Source organism: Eschrichtius robustus, chromosome 16 (assembly GCF_028021215.1).
Source record: "Eschrichtius robustus isolate mEscRob2 chromosome 16, mEscRob2.pri, whole genome shotgun sequence".
NCBI classification, from domain to species: Eukaryota; Metazoa; Chordata; class Mammalia; order Artiodactyla; family Eschrichtiidae; genus Eschrichtius; species Eschrichtius robustus.
The window spans coordinates 33868986-33886617 of NC_090839.1; the positions used below are offsets into that span (position 1 = coordinate 33868986).

Here is a 17632-nt window from a genome sequence, read left to right on the forward strand (position 1 = left end):
GAAAAGCTGCAATATAAGAAACTATCTGAAACTCAAAACCAGAGCAGAAAAATTTATTTTTAAAATATCAAAAACTCTAGAAGGAAGGAAGAGGTAAGGAAAAGAATCTCTTAACATACATAAAACCTTCATTTGCATCCTATCTTTTCAGTATTTTTATTACAAAGCATATATTGGCATATCCCCTTTCTAAAATAAAAAAATTTCCCCACACATACATTTTTAAATAGAAAAGGCTGCTCATTTTGGCTGTTAAATTTTGACCTATCAACATTCCCTCCCCTAAATCATGGCCATTATGCAGTAGATTCAAACTCTTATCTTACAGAAAGAGGGGAATTAAACCAATTCTCTGGGCAGGCTCCAGCAAATATACTCTCTCTTCATCCTCTTCTTAGAACGACACAATCTCAATCCCAATTTCTAATTATTATTACAGAAAGAGAACATTTTCCAAAACAACTATTATTATCATCCAACTAAAACTTTCAATTTTAAGATCTAACAACTCTGAACTCTCTATTTAGGAAGTGTACAAGAAGGAACTCCACAGCACCTGGTATTAAAGTCATATGAACAAGGACATGTTCCAGGCTTCCTTATTCACTCTTTTTAAAAGGACTATTTACAACAAAAAAAAATCTTGTGCCTTCTTTTCACTGCTGAGAATGAGCATGTTCAAATCTGCCATCACAGAGTCAGGGGCCCAGGGGAATCAAAGATGAGGTCATCAAGAGGACGTGACCACCAGCTGACCCTAGAGCTGGACCTGGGCAACTGGAGGCTCCCCACCCCCGTCCTTGGAATGTACATTCTGCCCACTTCCCAGAGTGTGAGCTGTTCCAAGGACACAGCTTTGAGAGAGCACATCCAACAGGGGCCATCTGGACGGGATACATGACTGAACCCTGTTGAGGCCTCTGTATAAACTTTAAGATTCTGGAGGGGAGGTGTGGAGATCTACTCCTCTTGAGGCCACCCAAGACAAGCCTTGCATGTAAGTTCCCTTGCTTGTTAAACCTGCCACCTACCAATCTGGAGTGTCTGCCTCTTTCTTTGGTCTCTCCCTGTCCTGCATGTTTGTGAACTAACACCATTATATGGTTTCTTCACCCACCCCTCCCCATGTCTGCTAAAGTCCCTTCTCTTACAAGAAGAAAAGACAAGAGAAGTGAACGGAAAGAAAGGGAAGAAAGGAGAGGAAGTAGAGGGACGTGACAGGAAAAAGGAAAGGAAGGAGAGGACCATCTGTCTCCCTGGCTGCATCCTTACGTGGGCACAGCTCTGAGCTGCTCACCACCCCCTATAGCACACCCATCCGGCCACTGCCCTGGGGTCTCAGATCTCTTCCAGGAGGACATCTCACCTCTTCTTTATAAAGCTGTTGGCCACCCCTCCCCAACCTTGGTGCCACCCAAACCTCTCCCTCCTGGGTTAGTTGTTCTTCATATACTTTCTTATGCCTGGACCAGGCCTCTTTCTCTGACTTCCTTCCAATCTGGCACAAGTGTAAATTTACAGGAAGAAGAAAACCCATCTGTAGTAATACAAAACGGGGGAGGGAGGGGAACCAACTGTTTTCTGATCAATTCCATAACCATCCAATGCAAAAATAACCTTTATCTTCTAAATACTTTTCTGTATTTTCTAAATTTCCTAATGTGAGCATGGATTACTTTTATAATCAGAGAAGGGCTTTTTTGTGTATATCTAATAAAACATATGACTTTTTGAAAAGTTTCTCAAGAGCCAAAAATGTTTTCAGTTATTCATATGCTTACATTTGTTTATAATTAAGCTGACAACATATCAGCCAAACCAGGACTCTTGTGAGCAAAAAGGGGAATCATAACAACAAGTATGGACAACAGGCGTAAACCAGGACTGCCCAGCAAACCCAAATGTTATAATGCCTGTGTGTGTGTGTGTGTGTGTGTGTGTGTGTGTGTGTGTGTGTGTGTGTGTGTGTGTGTGTGAGAGAGAGAGAGAGAGAGAGAGAGAGAGAGATCTCTTTACAATCCTCTTCCTAACTGTGAATCAGAAAGCTGTTTTCTGTGCTAGAAGATGCCAATATAAATCGTGTTCAGATCTCATTTCAGATGGTCATTCTCAGCAAGAGAAGGAAGACCTGCTTCCTGGCTGCTAGAAGACAAAAGGGAAAAGACCTCAGACGCAAAGGAATCATGACTTTCCTGACTGTAAATGAACACAAAGCATCATGGAAGAATACAGAATTAAATATTCTGTTCTATCAGTTCATTACTTCCCCAAACCAACTTAAAAACAAAGAAAAAAAGTACCCTGTGTTCTGTTTGTGTGTCTCTTTTTTCATGGACGGGTGCCATCATATACCCAGGTGCCCTACCCCAACTCCTTCAGGTCACTCCTGACTTCCTGTTGTACCCACATCCAACCCAGCACCAAATCTGGTCACATCTACCTCTTTAGCACCTCTCAAAGCTGCCTTTTCCTCATCCACCTATCTTTCCTCTTAGATGCCCCAAGGACCCCAATTCCCAGTTTCTTGACCTCAGCAGGACTGCCAAACCCTTTACCCAAATGCCTTTTCAACATCTTGAGCCCCAGAGCCCCTGCATCAGCCTTAATTCCCTCCTCACCCTACCTAGGGACCATGGCACATCACTACAAGCCCTCACTGTCCTCTCTGGTGCTCACCTGGCTAAATCGAGCAATCCATCCTTACTCTTCATCCAGCTGGCTTTCACAATGCTTTCCTCACTGACTGCAAACACACGCAAGAAGGATGCCATTCTCCTGCTCAAACAATGACCTCTCTTGAGGTGTCCCTCCCACCTCAGCCACCACTCCTTACCTGTCCCTCTTGCTGGCCCTCCTCAGCCTCCATACCTCCAAACACTGCATCTCCTCAGTGCAGGGCCCTCAGACCCCTTTTCTCTCTTAGGGGCGTCTACCCCCAGGAGATGCCATCTAATTCCTTGGCTTTAAATACCATCTCCACACTGCTAACCTCCAGTGAATAGCTCCAGCCCACACTGCTTCCCTTACCAGCTTTCTATCCAGTGTCTCCACGGCCAACACCAAACTCATGACGACTCCTTCCGCCTTGCTCCATGTCAGTACTTGGCCAGTTCATCTCCCAGATGCTCAGGGGAAACCTGAAACCATCCTTGCCTTCTCTCTCTTGCCCCTACCCTCGTCTAGTCCATCAGCATCCAGGTCAGCTCTCCTCCAGTGCCTGACCACTGGTCACCACCCCCACACCACTGGCACCCTGGCTGGAGCCCTGTCAGCTCACCTGCTCTATGGCAGTCACCTCCTGAATGCTCTTCTGCTCCCCTCCTTCAGCTGGCTTCCCACTCAGCACCCAGAGGGATCCTTTAAAACTAGGCAGAGCACGTCACGCCTCTGCTCAAAGGCCACCAACAGCTTTTCATCTAACTCAAGAAAAGCCAAAATCCTTACCAGGGCCAATGAGGCCTACACAGTCTGTTGACTCCGCCCTACCCTCTGTCCAGCAGCACCACCTACTCAGGGTTCCTCAGATATACCAAGTGCCTCTTGCCTCAGTGCCTTTGCACTTGGTGCTCACACTACCATGACGGGCTTCCCTCAACTCTTTCAGGCCTTTACTCAAATGCCATCTCCTAGTGCAGCCTTTCCTGGCCACCTGAAAGTTCAACACACCACCCCTAGCAGTTTCTATCCCTCTTCCTGGTTTTATTTTTTCCTTGGTACTTATCAATATCTAACACCTACACATTTGACTTATTTTTAGTGTACATTACCTGTCTCCCCTGCCAGAAGGAAAGCTCTGTGAGGTCAGGGTTTTTTGCTGTTTAATTCACTGCTGTTTCCTAGACCCCTGAACCTGAGGGAAATATTGAGTGCATTTTTTTAAGGGATAAATTAATCAATAGTCTGCAAGTCCTGAATCACCCCTATCTGACTTTATGTTCTATTCCTCACTATCCCCCTTCCTTGACTTATTTTCTTCGCAGAATTTGTCACCAGCCACTACATGATGCTTCTGCTTAGTTGTTTATTTTTTGTCTCCTCTCACCACCACCAGGAGATCAATTTCACGGCAGTAGGAACCTGTGTTCCCAGAGCCTCACATGGAGCAGCTAGGAAGGAAAGAATTCCTTTCCTTCCTACTCTCCCAGATCAGGTCACGATCAGTTCCCACCTGAACTGCTCTAATACCCTAACTCTCCTTCCAATCTCCAGACCCTTCCACTCCCAGTGCCCACGGCAGGAACTCTCTACCCTAAAACTTGAGTGCAACTGATTTTGCTACAACCGTTCATGAGCACCCCCATTGCCCAACTCAACTCTGCTGTACTGTTTACACTGAACTTGTGCCCAGAGTGAACATGGTTCCACTGTTCCCCCAGCTGAAAGGCCCTCGTTCTCCCTTCCCTGGACCTGCTACACCCAGACATTTTCAGGACTCTGATGTCATCTCCTCTGTGGCTGGGCAGGGGTCCCTCGTGGGGACTCTCACAGCACCCTTACTGAATTCAAACCCTAACACTATGGTTTGTTTGTCAACTTGCCATACCTCCTGCTATATTAGAAAAACCCAGTTTGGTCTACCTCCTGCATCTTTCTTTCCTGTGTATCTCCTTTACTACCCACACAGAATACTTCACTTCTGACACTCCTGCTACCAAATGTGCAGGGATTTTTCTCCATAGCAAGCAATTCTCGGTGACACCAGCTAGGTGTTCTATTGAGTTGGCCAAAAAGTGCCTTTGGTTTTTAAGTAAAAATAAAAGACACACTTTTCATTTTCACTAAGAACTTTATTAAACAATGTATTCAAACTTTTGTTCCACTACCTTCTGCCACTTTTCAGGCAACTTCATAATTCCATCTTCCCAAAACTTTTTATCTTTTTGAGCAAAGAACTGTTCCAGGTGCCTTTTACAGTCTTCCAGGGAATTGAAATTTTTTCCATTAAGAGAATTTTGTAAAGATCTAAATAAATGGAAATCCGAAGGTGCAATGTCTGGTGAATATGGCGGATGAATCAGAACTTTCCAGCCAAGCTGTAACAGTTTTTACCTGGTTGTCAAAGAAACATGCAGTCTTGCGCTATCCTGATGGAAGATTATGCATTTTCTGTTGACTAATTCTGGATGCTTTTCGTCGAGAGCTGCTTTCAGTTGGTCTAACTGGGAACAGCACTTGTTGGAATTAATTGTTTGGTTTTCTGGAAGGAGCTCTTAATAGAGGACTCCCTTCCAATCCCACCATATACACAACATCACCTTCCTTGGATGAAGACTGGACTCTGGTGTGGTTGGTGGTGGTTCATTTCGCTTGCCCCACGGTCTCTTCCGTTCCACATTATTGTACAGTATCCACTTTTCATTGCCCATCACGATTTGTTTTTAAAACGGAACGTTTTCATTACGTTTCAGTAGAGAATTGCATGCGGAAATACGGTCAGGAAGGTTTTTTCCACTTAGCTTATGTGGAACCCACACATCAAAGCAATTCACACAGCCAAGCTGGTGCAAATGATTTTCAGCACTTGATTTGGATACGTTGAGTATGTCGGCTATCTCCCGTGTGGTATATAACATTGCCCCTTCTCAATTAATGTCTCGATTTGATCACTATCAACTTTAACTAATCCACCCAACCATGGAGCATCATCTAGCAAGAAACCTCCAGCACGAAACTGCACAAACCACTTTTGACACATTCGATCAGTCACAGCACCTTCTCCATACACTGCAAAAATCCTTTTTTCTTGCATTTCTGTTGCATTTTTACTTTCCTTGAAATAATAAAGCATAATGTGCCAAAAATGTTGTTTTTCTTCCATCTTCAATATTAAAATGGCTACACAAAAATTCACCAATTTTGATGTCTTTTTTTAAATGCACACTGATATGACAGCTGTCACAATACAATCTAACAAAATTGTTTGGAATGAAGTTAAAGACAACTAAGTGTTACTAGAGCCATCTTATGGAAAAAAACGAGCGAACCTTTTGGCCAACCCAATACAATTTAACTCAACTCTGATACTGTCTACCTAGATAGAGTGTCAGAGCCCACAGGTTAAAGGCTCAGTCCCACATGACTACTGCCCCTGCTACTTCTGATACCAATCTCAAGTAGTAACCCCAGCCTTACCCACAACTTCTGTCCAATTTGTCTACAAATTGGAGGTTCCCACGACCCCCTCCCCAGGTTTGATTAATTTGCTAGAGCTCACAGAACTCAGGGAAACACTTATGTTTACCAGTTTATTAAAGGATATAATAAAGGATACAGATGAACAGCCAGATGAAGAGATACAGAGAGTGAGGTCTAGGAGGGGCCCGAGCACAGGAGCTTCTGCCCCTGTGGAGCTGTGGTGCATCATCACCCTCCTGGTGTGAATGTTTTCACCAACCTAGGAGTTCTCCAAACCCTCTACTATTGGATTGTACGGAGGCTTCCTCAAGTAGGCATGATCAATCATTAACTTCATTTCTAGCCCCTCTCCCTCTCTAGAGGATGAGATATGAGGCTGAAAATTCCAAGCTTCAAATCATGGCTTGGTCTTTTTGGTGACCAGTCACCATCCAGAAGCCCACGCAGAGTCATCTTGTTAGAACATGATGCTCCTAGTGTTCTTTTCACTTAGGAAATTACAAAGGGTTCAGGAGCTCCTGGTTTGTGCCAGGAACCAGGGGCAAAAGACCAACCTATATATTTTCTATTACTTCACACCCCAACTGGGCTGTAAGTAGCTTATTACCAGGTTTGTGTGGTACCCACCATGTTGGGGGCACTATGGGTTCCTAACATTATATGGCTCTGAAGAAAATACACTAGGGAAATCTGAAACAAATAGTGGATTTGTATGAACACTGATGAGTATTTCTCCCATTCTTTGATAAAATTGAACCTAATAAAGCTACTCCTCTGTCCATAGTATCTCCAGACTGAATGATCCACTCTTGGCACCCAAGAGAGGAGACTCAAATATTCTCACAGAGCCTATTAGAAGGAGAGAAAATAAAAACTTATGGCACCCTAAGCACTTCGCCCAGCCCAGAACTGGGTGGTGGAAACATCAGACTGTATTATAGGTGGGCCTTTGCCAACATTAAGTTTAAGCTATTTACTTGGTTTTCCCTGGATGCCCTTCCAGGTTCAGAAGATACAGGAGCTACCAACACAGGAGGACTGCAGAGGCAACACATGACTTTGTCCTGGCTGTGCTTCCCCGGCCAGTGTCCTTAGGGTATGGCAGTTCTTCGAGACTCTTTTTGTTTTTCTGGTTCTAATTTCTTGCCAGGCTGCATTCACCCCTTACACATTTCCTAGCTGCCTTTAAAAGCACACAAACTTGCCTAACAAGATTCCCATGGGATAAGGAGAAGATCTTTTGCTATCCTTCTATTTAATATCAACACTGATCATATGATCTAATTTCTATCAACCTTGGGGCTTTGCATGTCTCTTGTTCTTAATGTGATCTATTCATTATTCTTCCTCTATGTATGGACTTATTCTTTTTCTCTTTATTTTCATGGGTCTTTCTTTTATTTTGTTTAAAGACATTGTGATTTCCTCCCATAGGAGTTTTTTAAAAATCAGCACTTGTAACATTTGAGGAAGCAGTTATCTAACACAGGATGCCCAAGTGAGACCCTGAACACACACCCCACCAGCAACCCACTCCAGAGACCTTCCCCAAACCTGGTTCTGAGGAACAGCCAGCTTTGGTTCCCACTGCCCCACCTCCCTGCACTCCAGCACACCAGTCTCTAAGTATCTTAACAGCCAGCCTGAGGCCCAGCTTCAGACTCCAAAGCAAACAAGGAAATAAGAGCCTGCATTTTAGAGTCTAGGAAGGCCCTGACCAGCAAGTTTTTAAAAAAGCTGACTAGTGCAACTGAGGAACTGGATTTTAGATTTTATTTAATTTTAATTAACTTACATTTAAACAGCCAGATGTGGCTAGTAGCCGGTAGCACAAGAGCTAGAGAACCCAGGCGTGGCACAGATCTAGAGAAAAAAACGAATACAGAGCTGCCCTATTGGTCACTCTTCAATGTTTATGTTTTGGAAAGCCAGGATGAAGTAAGGCCCTAGCAGGCAGTGATGCCCTGGTGCCAATACTCTGAGACACCCACATGTGGGCATCTCCAGCAGTGAGGTCCTCAACTCTCCTTTCTTCCTATTTCAGTTCTCTCCCTAGCAGCCATATTCACCTCTTCAGATTCAGCCACCAGCCACCTTAGCCCCAAGTCTTCTTTTAAATTTATTATTATTATTATTATTATTATTATTATTATTATTATTATTGCACTCCTGCTCTCTCTCTGCTCCAGGTTCCACACCCCCAATTCCTAGAGGATCTAGGAGTTTCATCAGCATTTCAAATCCACAATTTCTCAAATGAAACCCATTATCTTCCATCTTGCCCATCCTTCAAACCTATGATTTTCCCTGGACTCCTTATTTTCTGCAAAGGTACCATCACACAACCAGTTTCCTTTATATAAATCTTAATATCACCCTTAACTCTCAGTCCTCTCTCTCAGCCCTCAAAACCTCCTTGGCATCTCTTCTGTCAGCCTCACCTCCACTCCTACTGCACTTACCCATGCTTAAGACTTTGGTATCTCCCAGGCCTCCCTGACTCTCCCTGTCCTAACTTGTCCTCACCCCAACCAGTCATCCCAAAAAGAGTCTGGGGACCTTCCAGTGGGCTCCTGTTGCACGCTATAGGAATCCCTACTGCAGTGCTCACTCTACTGTGTTGGAATTGTCTACTCACTGCTCTGGCTCACTCACTACTTGAGGGAAAATAGTAAGTTGTAAGGTTTTATGGGCCACCTCTTATACAGAATGTGTTCAATAAATACTTGCTAAATGATTATTGCACCAGATACCTGTTATGGACTGAATATTTTGTCCCCCCCCCCCAGATTCATACATTGAAGCCTTAACTCTCAACGTGATTAGAAGGAAGGGCCTTTGGAAGGTAATAAGATCATAAGGGTAGAACCCTCATAATAGACTTAGTATTCTTATAAGAGGAAAAAGAGACGCCAGAGCTTCTTCTCTCAGCCCTGTCAGGATCCAGTGAGAAGGCAGCTATCTACAAGCCAAGAAGAGAGCCCTCACCAAGAATCAAATCTGCTGGTACCTTGATCTTGTTCTTCCCCGACTCCAAAACTGTGAGAAATAAATGTTTGTAGTTTAAGTCACCCAGTCTATGGTAAATTGTTATAGCAGCCAGAGGTGACTAAAACAACACTTTCTTTCTTCATCTAATTGTGCCCTACTCCAGTTTGTTCTAAAGCACAACCTTTTGGGTTATTCCCCTGGTCAAAACTCTTGGAGAGCTTTTTATTGATAGACTAGAAACTTCCAAACCTCTTAGCAAATCATTCAGGAACCACCCAGAATCTAGGCTTCCAGCCTAATGGTTCTAACACCATTCCTCCACACCTTTCCTCTTCTACCCCTGACTTGGCTTAGGCTGATCCCTTCCTCTGCACTATCCCAACATGTTCCAACATTGCCTCCTTTCACTTCAAGGTCCATTTCAACTGCCCCTGCATCCAGGGCCCAACACAGACAGGGTCCTCTCCCCACCTCAACACCTCCTGCCTCTTACCCACACCTCTCTTTGTCTAATGCAATCATATTTTCCATGAGAGATGTGTTTTAAAGTCAGCCAAAAAATCACCTATATTTGAAACTACCCTAGAGATTCTCTTAGGAGGACTAACCCTATAATCCAAAATACCATTTCTTAAATGCACTGAGGGGCCACATTATAGGGAAAAGAAAACAAAAACACAACCAGAACCATGAAGTCAGTCAGATGCTCACACAGACAAGTAGCTGGAAGAAACAAGACTAAGCCTCATTTTTCACCACTGCTCCCACCGGAGCATCAACTACAGCAGTTAAATCACCACCACTCCCAACTCTTTATTTAGAAGACCATCCCCAAGAACATCTGTGAAACTCAGAATGTCAATGCACTGTACCTGTTGTTAGTGTTGCTAATGTGCAGCTCCTGCCTTGCCCACTGGCTGTAAACTCCCTGGGGACAAGAGCCTATGTGATCCAACTGATATAAACTTTACTTAATTAACACATCATGTGAGCTAGATGCTTTGGGCAAATCCCTACATTTCACCTTCCCAAAGAACCACTTGGAAAGTTCTAAAGCCACTTTCACCTCTAAGGCTATCAGAGTCTATGAAATTAGTGTGTAGACCTGTGGTCCCTGAAAGAGGAACAGGAAGAGACAGACACACTTCCTAAGAGCAGAGAGGCAGCGACCAAAATAATCCTACCAGTTGGGCAGCAAAAAGGGACCAGCTCTAACCTAGCCTCCCACCTCTGTCCTATCAACAAGCAAATCATTCAAAATGGTCTTCTATCTTATGTTCTAAGTTTTCTTAGGGTAGCGATTTCACTAGTGATTAAATATGGGCACTACTGTTCCTTTTTTTATTGTATTAGAAAATATTTTCTAACAAAACTTTCTACAACCCCAAATTCCAACAAATGAAACTATTTCTTTATAAAAATTTTTGGATAGGCTTTTGTTTTCATCTGTTTTCCTTCTTTTATTTCACCTTCCATTTTCTCATAAGCTTGAGCAAGCCCATGTTAACACACTTCTTGGCATCCCTGTTCTAAGTCATCCTGATGGTTCATGTGCTGACCTTAACAGCTTCTTCCCTTGATATTTCGCTCTCCTCCCAGTAGCTCAATCCCATGATTCCAACTCGATTACTCCTCTTTTTCTTCTCCCTTTTTAATGCCTACTTTTATAGCCCAAGACTAGAGTAAAAATTCCATAACATCCCTATATGAAACGGCTCTAGTGTTAAATTAACTTTATATTCACATTATATTTATGTCTAACTACATATTATATCCACATTCCCAGCTCCCATGTACTTGTAATCCTGGTGAAGATGGATCTGGAAATTAATGCTTTGAGGAATACTCCTTCCCAACCCCACCCCTAAATAACAATGGAGTTGGGAAAGCCCCAAAATAGGCAAGGCTAAAAACAGACAAGCCTTTTAGAATACAAGAAACATAAAGCAATGAATGGGCGGACACTGGGACCCACGAGGCTCTGAGCCTGGAAGACCTCAGTCAGGAAGCTCCCATGGGAAAACAGGGACTTAAGGGTCCCCACACAAGGGGAGGACCAGAACCAGGTTCAGTGCTCAGGGGCCAGCAGGTCTCCTCACTCCTTCATGTTATGGTCTGCACCACTGGGGGAAGACAGGAAGGCCTCCACTGTAAGACCAGGTTCTGGACTGGATCCAGGAAAGGAAAAGGCAAAACTATAGAGAAAAAAGTGGGGAGTGGCAGAGAGAGAGAAGAAAATCTCAAAAGAAACAAGGATTTCACACCAGATGAAAGTAGAACAATTGGAAAAATACTTTAGTACTTTAGGGTCCTCAATAATTTAAATGTATAAACATTTTTAAACAAATCCATACATACAAGAAATTAAGAACCAAAAATAGGCAGATATAAACCAAATAGTAACTTTAGAAATACGAAAATAGTCACTATTTTCTTATAGTAATAAAACTAGCAAAAAATAAATAAAACTAGCAAAAAATAGCAATAAAACTTCAACATAAACACATGACTGTACACAAAGAATTAATACATTGTAAAATAACACTAGGGAATCCAGCTAAAAGGAAGCACTAGAAAAAGATATACAAACCATGAGAAAGCAGTTAAAGAGAAATGGAGACAGAACGGGGGGCTCTAGTGTATAATTAATAGAAGTTCATTCAAGAATTGAGAGCAAAACAAAGTTATTTTCAGATGTGCAAAGACAAAGGCAGTGACCATTCACAGTCCCTTGGTGTAGTTTAAAAGAAAAGTGAACAAAGAGGGAAGGAGAGTGCTACAAGAAACAACAGTGAACATGAAAACTGATAACACATGTTGGTGAATTTAACTGCTAACTGTGCAATATCACAATCTGAATGCTAAAATAAGCCTAAAACTCTAGGACATAATGACAAGGCAAGTGGGTGGCTAAGGTGTACTCAAGTTTTTGTCTCTCAAGTGGAGAAGGGTGAGGGTGAATGGTCTGCTGGGCAAATGCAGCAGGAGAGACAAGTCAATACCCAGGCATGAACTTTCCTCTTCACTTTTCAAAGATGCTCTGATTTAAACTTGGAAACCTGACTTATCTCTTCCTCTAGATAATCTGTGTCGACCTTAAGTCTTCAGTATAACAGAAAATCTAGTTTCAAAATTTCACATTACAGAAAGAAGGAAAACAAGTAACACCAGTTGTAAAATCAGTGGAACAGCTCTCTGAATTCACAGAGTAAAAATCAAAATATAACTGTAAATCAGGGCAACCAATGTACTTAAAGATGCCGTGTTCACGTCTTTCTTACTGGGTAATGCTTCAGTGAGGCAAATTCTAGGATCATATTTTAAGGAATCCTAGAATGGTATTCTTGACATTAACCTCATTTCCTATATTAAGGGAAAAACACCTGAAGCAAGTTCCCTCTAAAGAGCTTTTTTCTTTCTTAAACCAACACTTTAGGTAACTTTATACACATCAAGTCATAATCCTACATCTGAAAATATATTAGCATTGAATATAATGAATGTGTGTAAATCAACCTTATATGACTGACATAGCTTGTCCAGGTAAAATACCTCTATCTTGGACACTACTGCCATAATACAAGTCATGGACACTTGGGTTCCAAACAATGAATGTCATTCATTCATTCTCCCACCTTGAAATACAAGTCTGAAGGTGGGTCACAGGTTATTTCACAAAAACACATTTCTGGAGATAAAATTAAGCCTTCAACATCCTCCAGTACACAGTAAGCACTGGGCCAGTTTTACAATATTCACAGCAAGGCATGCTTCCTTCTTGGAGTTAATCCCATCAGGTGAATCTAGGCAGAGCCAAAACCACTGGCAGCCAACAGGGTTCCCAAAGCCTATCTCACGTGAAAAGCGATTGGTTTTCAAATGCCTTAACCTTCGCTGAAAACAGGAGTATTAAAGCTAATCCTAGACTGAGCTCTGCCCACCAGAGCAACAGTCAGCTCTACCCACCACCAGTCCCTCCCATCAGGAAACTTACACAAGCCTCTTAGATAGCCTCATCCACCAGAGGGCAGACAGCAGAAGCAAGAAGAACTACAATCCTGTAGCCTGTGGAACAAAAACCTCATTCACAGAAAGACAGACAAGATGAAAAGACACAGGGATACGTACCAGATGAAGGAACAAGATAAAATCCCAGAAAAACAACTAAATGAAGTGGAGATAAGCAACCTTCCAGAAAAAGAATTCAGAATAATGATAGTGAAGATGATCCAGGACCTCGGAATAAGAATGGAGGCAAAGATCGAGAAGATGCAAGAAATGATTAACAAAGACCTAGAAGAATTAAAGAACAAACAAACAGAGATGACCAATACAATAACTGAAATGAAAACTACACTAGAAGGAATCAATAGCAGAATAACTGAGGCAGAAGAACGGATAAGTGACCTGGAAGACAGAATGCTGGAATTCACTGCTGCAGAACAGAATAAAGAAAAAAGAATGAAAAGAAATGAAGACAGCCTAAGAGACCTCTGGGACAACATTAAACACAACAACATTCGCATTATAGGGGTGCCAGAAGGAGAAGAGAGAGGGGAAGGACCAGAGAAAATATCTGAAGAGATTACAGACGAAAACTTCCCTAACATGGGAAAGGAAATAGCTATCCAAGTCCAGGAAGCACAGCGAGTCCCATACATGATAAACCCAAGAAGAAACACGCCAAGACACATAGTAATCAAATTGGCAAAAATTAAAGACAAAGAAAAATTATTGAAAGCAGCAAGGGAAAAACGACAAATAACATACGAGAGAACAGCTGATTTCTCAGCAGAAACTCTACAAGCCAGAAGGGAGTGGCATGATATACTTAAAGTGATGAAAGGGAAGAACCTACAACCAAGATTACTCTACCCAGCAAGGATCTCATTCAGATTCGATGGAAAAATTAAAACCTTTACAGGCAAGCAAAACCTAAGAGAATTCAGCACCACCAAACCAGCTCTACAACAAATGCTAAAGGAACTTCTCTAAGTGGGAAACACAACAGAAGAACAGGACCTACAAAAACAAACCCAAAACAATTAAGAAAATGGTCATAGGAACATACATATCGATAATTACCTTAAACGTGAATGGATTAAATGCTTCAACCAAAAGACACAGGCTTGCTGAATGGATACAAAAACAACACTCATCTATATGCTGTCTACAAGAGACCCACTTCAGACCTAGGGACACATACAGACTGAAAGTTAGGGGATGGAAAAAGATATTCCATGCAAATGGAAATCAAAAGAAAGCTGGAGTAGCTATACTCGTATCAGATAAAATAGACTTTCAAATAAAGAATGTTACAAGAGACAAGGAAGGACACTACATAATGATCAGGGGATCAATCCAAGAAGAAGATATGACAATTATAAATATATGTGCACCCAACATAGGAGCACCGCAATACATAAGGCAACTGTTAACAGCTATAAGAGGAAATTGACAGTAACACAATAATAGTGCGGGACTTTAACACCTCACTTACACCAATGGACAGATCATCCAAAATGAAAATAAATAAGGAAACAGAAGCTTTAAATGACACAATAGACCAGTTAGATTGAATTGATATTTATAGGACATTCCATCCAAAATCAGCAGATTACACTTTCTTCTCAAATGCGCACGGAACATTCTCCAGGATAGATCACATGTTGGGTCACAAATCAAGCCTCAATAAATTTAAGAAAATTGAAATCATATCAAGCATCTTTTCTGACCACAATGCTATGAGATTAGAACTGAATTACAGGGAAAAAAACATAAAAAACACAAACACATGGAGGCTAAACAATACGTTACTAAATAACCAAGAGATCACTGAAGAAATCAAAGAGGAAATTAAAAAAATACCTAGAGACAAATGACAAGGAAAACACAACAATCCAAAACCTATGGGATGCAGCAAAAGCAGTTCTAAGAGGGAAGTTTATAGCTATACAAGGCTACCTCAAGAGACAAGAAAAACCTCAAATAAACAATCTAACCTTACACCTAAAGGAACTAGAGAAAGAAGAACAAACAAAACCCAAAGTTAGCAGAAAAAAAGAAATCATAAAGATCAGAGCAGAAATTAATGAAATAGAAACAAAGAAAACAATAGCAAAGGTCAATAAAACTAAAAGCTGGTTCTTTGAGAAGATATACAAAATTTATAAACAATTAGCCAGACTCATCAAGAAAAAGAGGGAGAGGACTCAAATAAATAAAATTAGGAATGAAAAAGGAGAAGTTACAACAGACACCGCAGAAATACAAAGCATCCTAAGAGACTACTACAAGCAACTCTATGCCAATAAAATGGACAACCTGGAAGAAATGGACAAATTCCTAGAAAGGCATAACCTTCCAAGACTGAACCAGGAAGAAATAGAAAATATGAACACACCAATCACAAGTAATGAAATTGAAACTGTGATTAAAAATATTCCAAGAAACAAAAGTCCAGGACCAGATGGCTTCACAGGTGAATTCTATCAAACATTTAGAGAAGAGCTAACACCCATCTTTCTCAAACTCTTCCAAAAAATAGCGGAGGAAGGAACACTCCCAAACTCATTCTATGAGGCCACCAACACCCTGATACCAAAACCAGACAAAGATACTACAAAAAATGAAAACTACAGACCAATATCACTGATGAATATAGATGCAAAAATCCTCAACAAAATACTAGCAAACAGAATCCAACAACACATTAAAAGGATCATACACCATGATCAAGTACGATTTATCCCAGGAATGCAAGGATTCTTCAGTATACACAAATCTATTAATGTGATACACTATATTAACAAATTGAAGAATAAAAATCATATGATCATCTCAATACAGGCAGAAAAAGCTTTTGACAAAATTCAACACCCATTTATGATAAAAACTCTCCAGAAAGTGGGCATGGAGGGAACCCACCTCAACACAATAAAGGCCATATACGACAAACCCACAGCAAACATCATTCTCAGTGGTGAAAAACTGAAAGCATTTCCTCTAAGATCAGGAACAAGACAAGGATGTCCACTCTCACCACGATTATTCAACATAGTTTTGGAAGTCCTAGCCACAGCAATCAGAGAAGAAAAAGAAAAAGGAATACAAATCGGAAAAGAAGAAGTAAAACTGTCACTGTTTGCAGATGACATGATACTATACATAGCGAATCCTAAAATGCCACCAGAAAACTACTAGAGCTAATCAATGAATTTGGTAAAGTTGCAGGATACAAAACTAATGCACAGAAATCTCTTGCATTCCTATACGCTAATGATGAAAAATCTGAAAGAGAAATTAAGGAAGCACTCCCATTTACCCTTGCAACAAAAAGAATAAAATACCTAGGAATAAACCTACCTAGGGAGACAAAAGACCTGTATACAGAAAACTATAAGACACTGATGAAAGAAATTAAAGATGATAAAAACAGATGGAGAGATATACTATGTTCTTGGATTGGAATCAATATTGTGAAAATGACTATACTAACCAAAGCAATCTACAGATTCAATGCAATCCCTATCAAATTACCAATGGCATTTTTTACAGAACTAGAACAAATAATCCTAAATTTGTATGGTGACACAAAAGACCCCAAATAGCCAAAGCAGTCTTTCGGGAAAAAAACAGAGCTGGAGGAATCAGACTCCCTGACTTCAGACTATACTACAAAGCTACAGTAATCAAGACAATATGGTACTGGCACAAAAACAGAAACATAGATCAATGGAACAAGATAGAAAGCCCAGAGATAAACCCACGCACCTATGGTCAACTAATCTATGACAAAGGAGGCGAAGATATACAGTGGAGAAAAGACAGTCTCTTCAATAAGTGGTGCTGGGAAAACTGGACAGCTACACGTAAAAGAATGAAATTAGAACACTCCTTAACACCATACACAAAAATAAACTCAAAATGGATTCGAGACCTAAATGTAAGACCGGACACTATAAAACTCTTAGAGGAAAACATAGGAAGAACACTCTTTGACATAAATCACAGCAAGATCTTTTTTGATCCACCTCCTAGAGTAATGGAAATAAAAAGAAAAATAAACATATGGGACCTAATGAAACTTCAAAGCTTTTGTACAGCAAAGGAAACCATAAGCAAGACGAAAAGACAACCCTCATTATGGGAGAAAATATTCGCAAATGAATCAACGGACAAAGGATTAATCTCCAAAATATATAAACAGCTCATGCAGCTCAATATTAAGGAAACAAACAACCCAATCCAAAAATGGGCAGAAGACCTAAATAGACATTTCTCCAAAGAAGACATACAGAGATGGCCAAGAAGCACATGAAAAGATGCTCAACATCACTAATTATTAGAGAAATGCAAATCAAAACTACAATGAGGTATCACCTCACACCAGTTAGAATGGGCATCATCAGAAAATCTACAAACAACAAATGCTGGAGAGGGTGTGGAGAAAAGGGAACCCTCTTGCACTGTTGGTGGGAATGTAAATTGATACAGCCACTATGGA

At 41.2% G+C, this 17632-nt stretch overlaps 1 protein-coding gene across 1 annotated transcript in view; it reads right to left on the bottom strand.

Annotated features, from left to right (window-relative positions):
• Positions 1–17632, bottom strand: part of SLC23A2 (solute carrier family 23 member 2) — a 141393-nt gene that overhangs the window by 68840 nt on the left and 54921 nt on the right. The gene's annotated exons all lie outside the window — the stretch shown is intronic.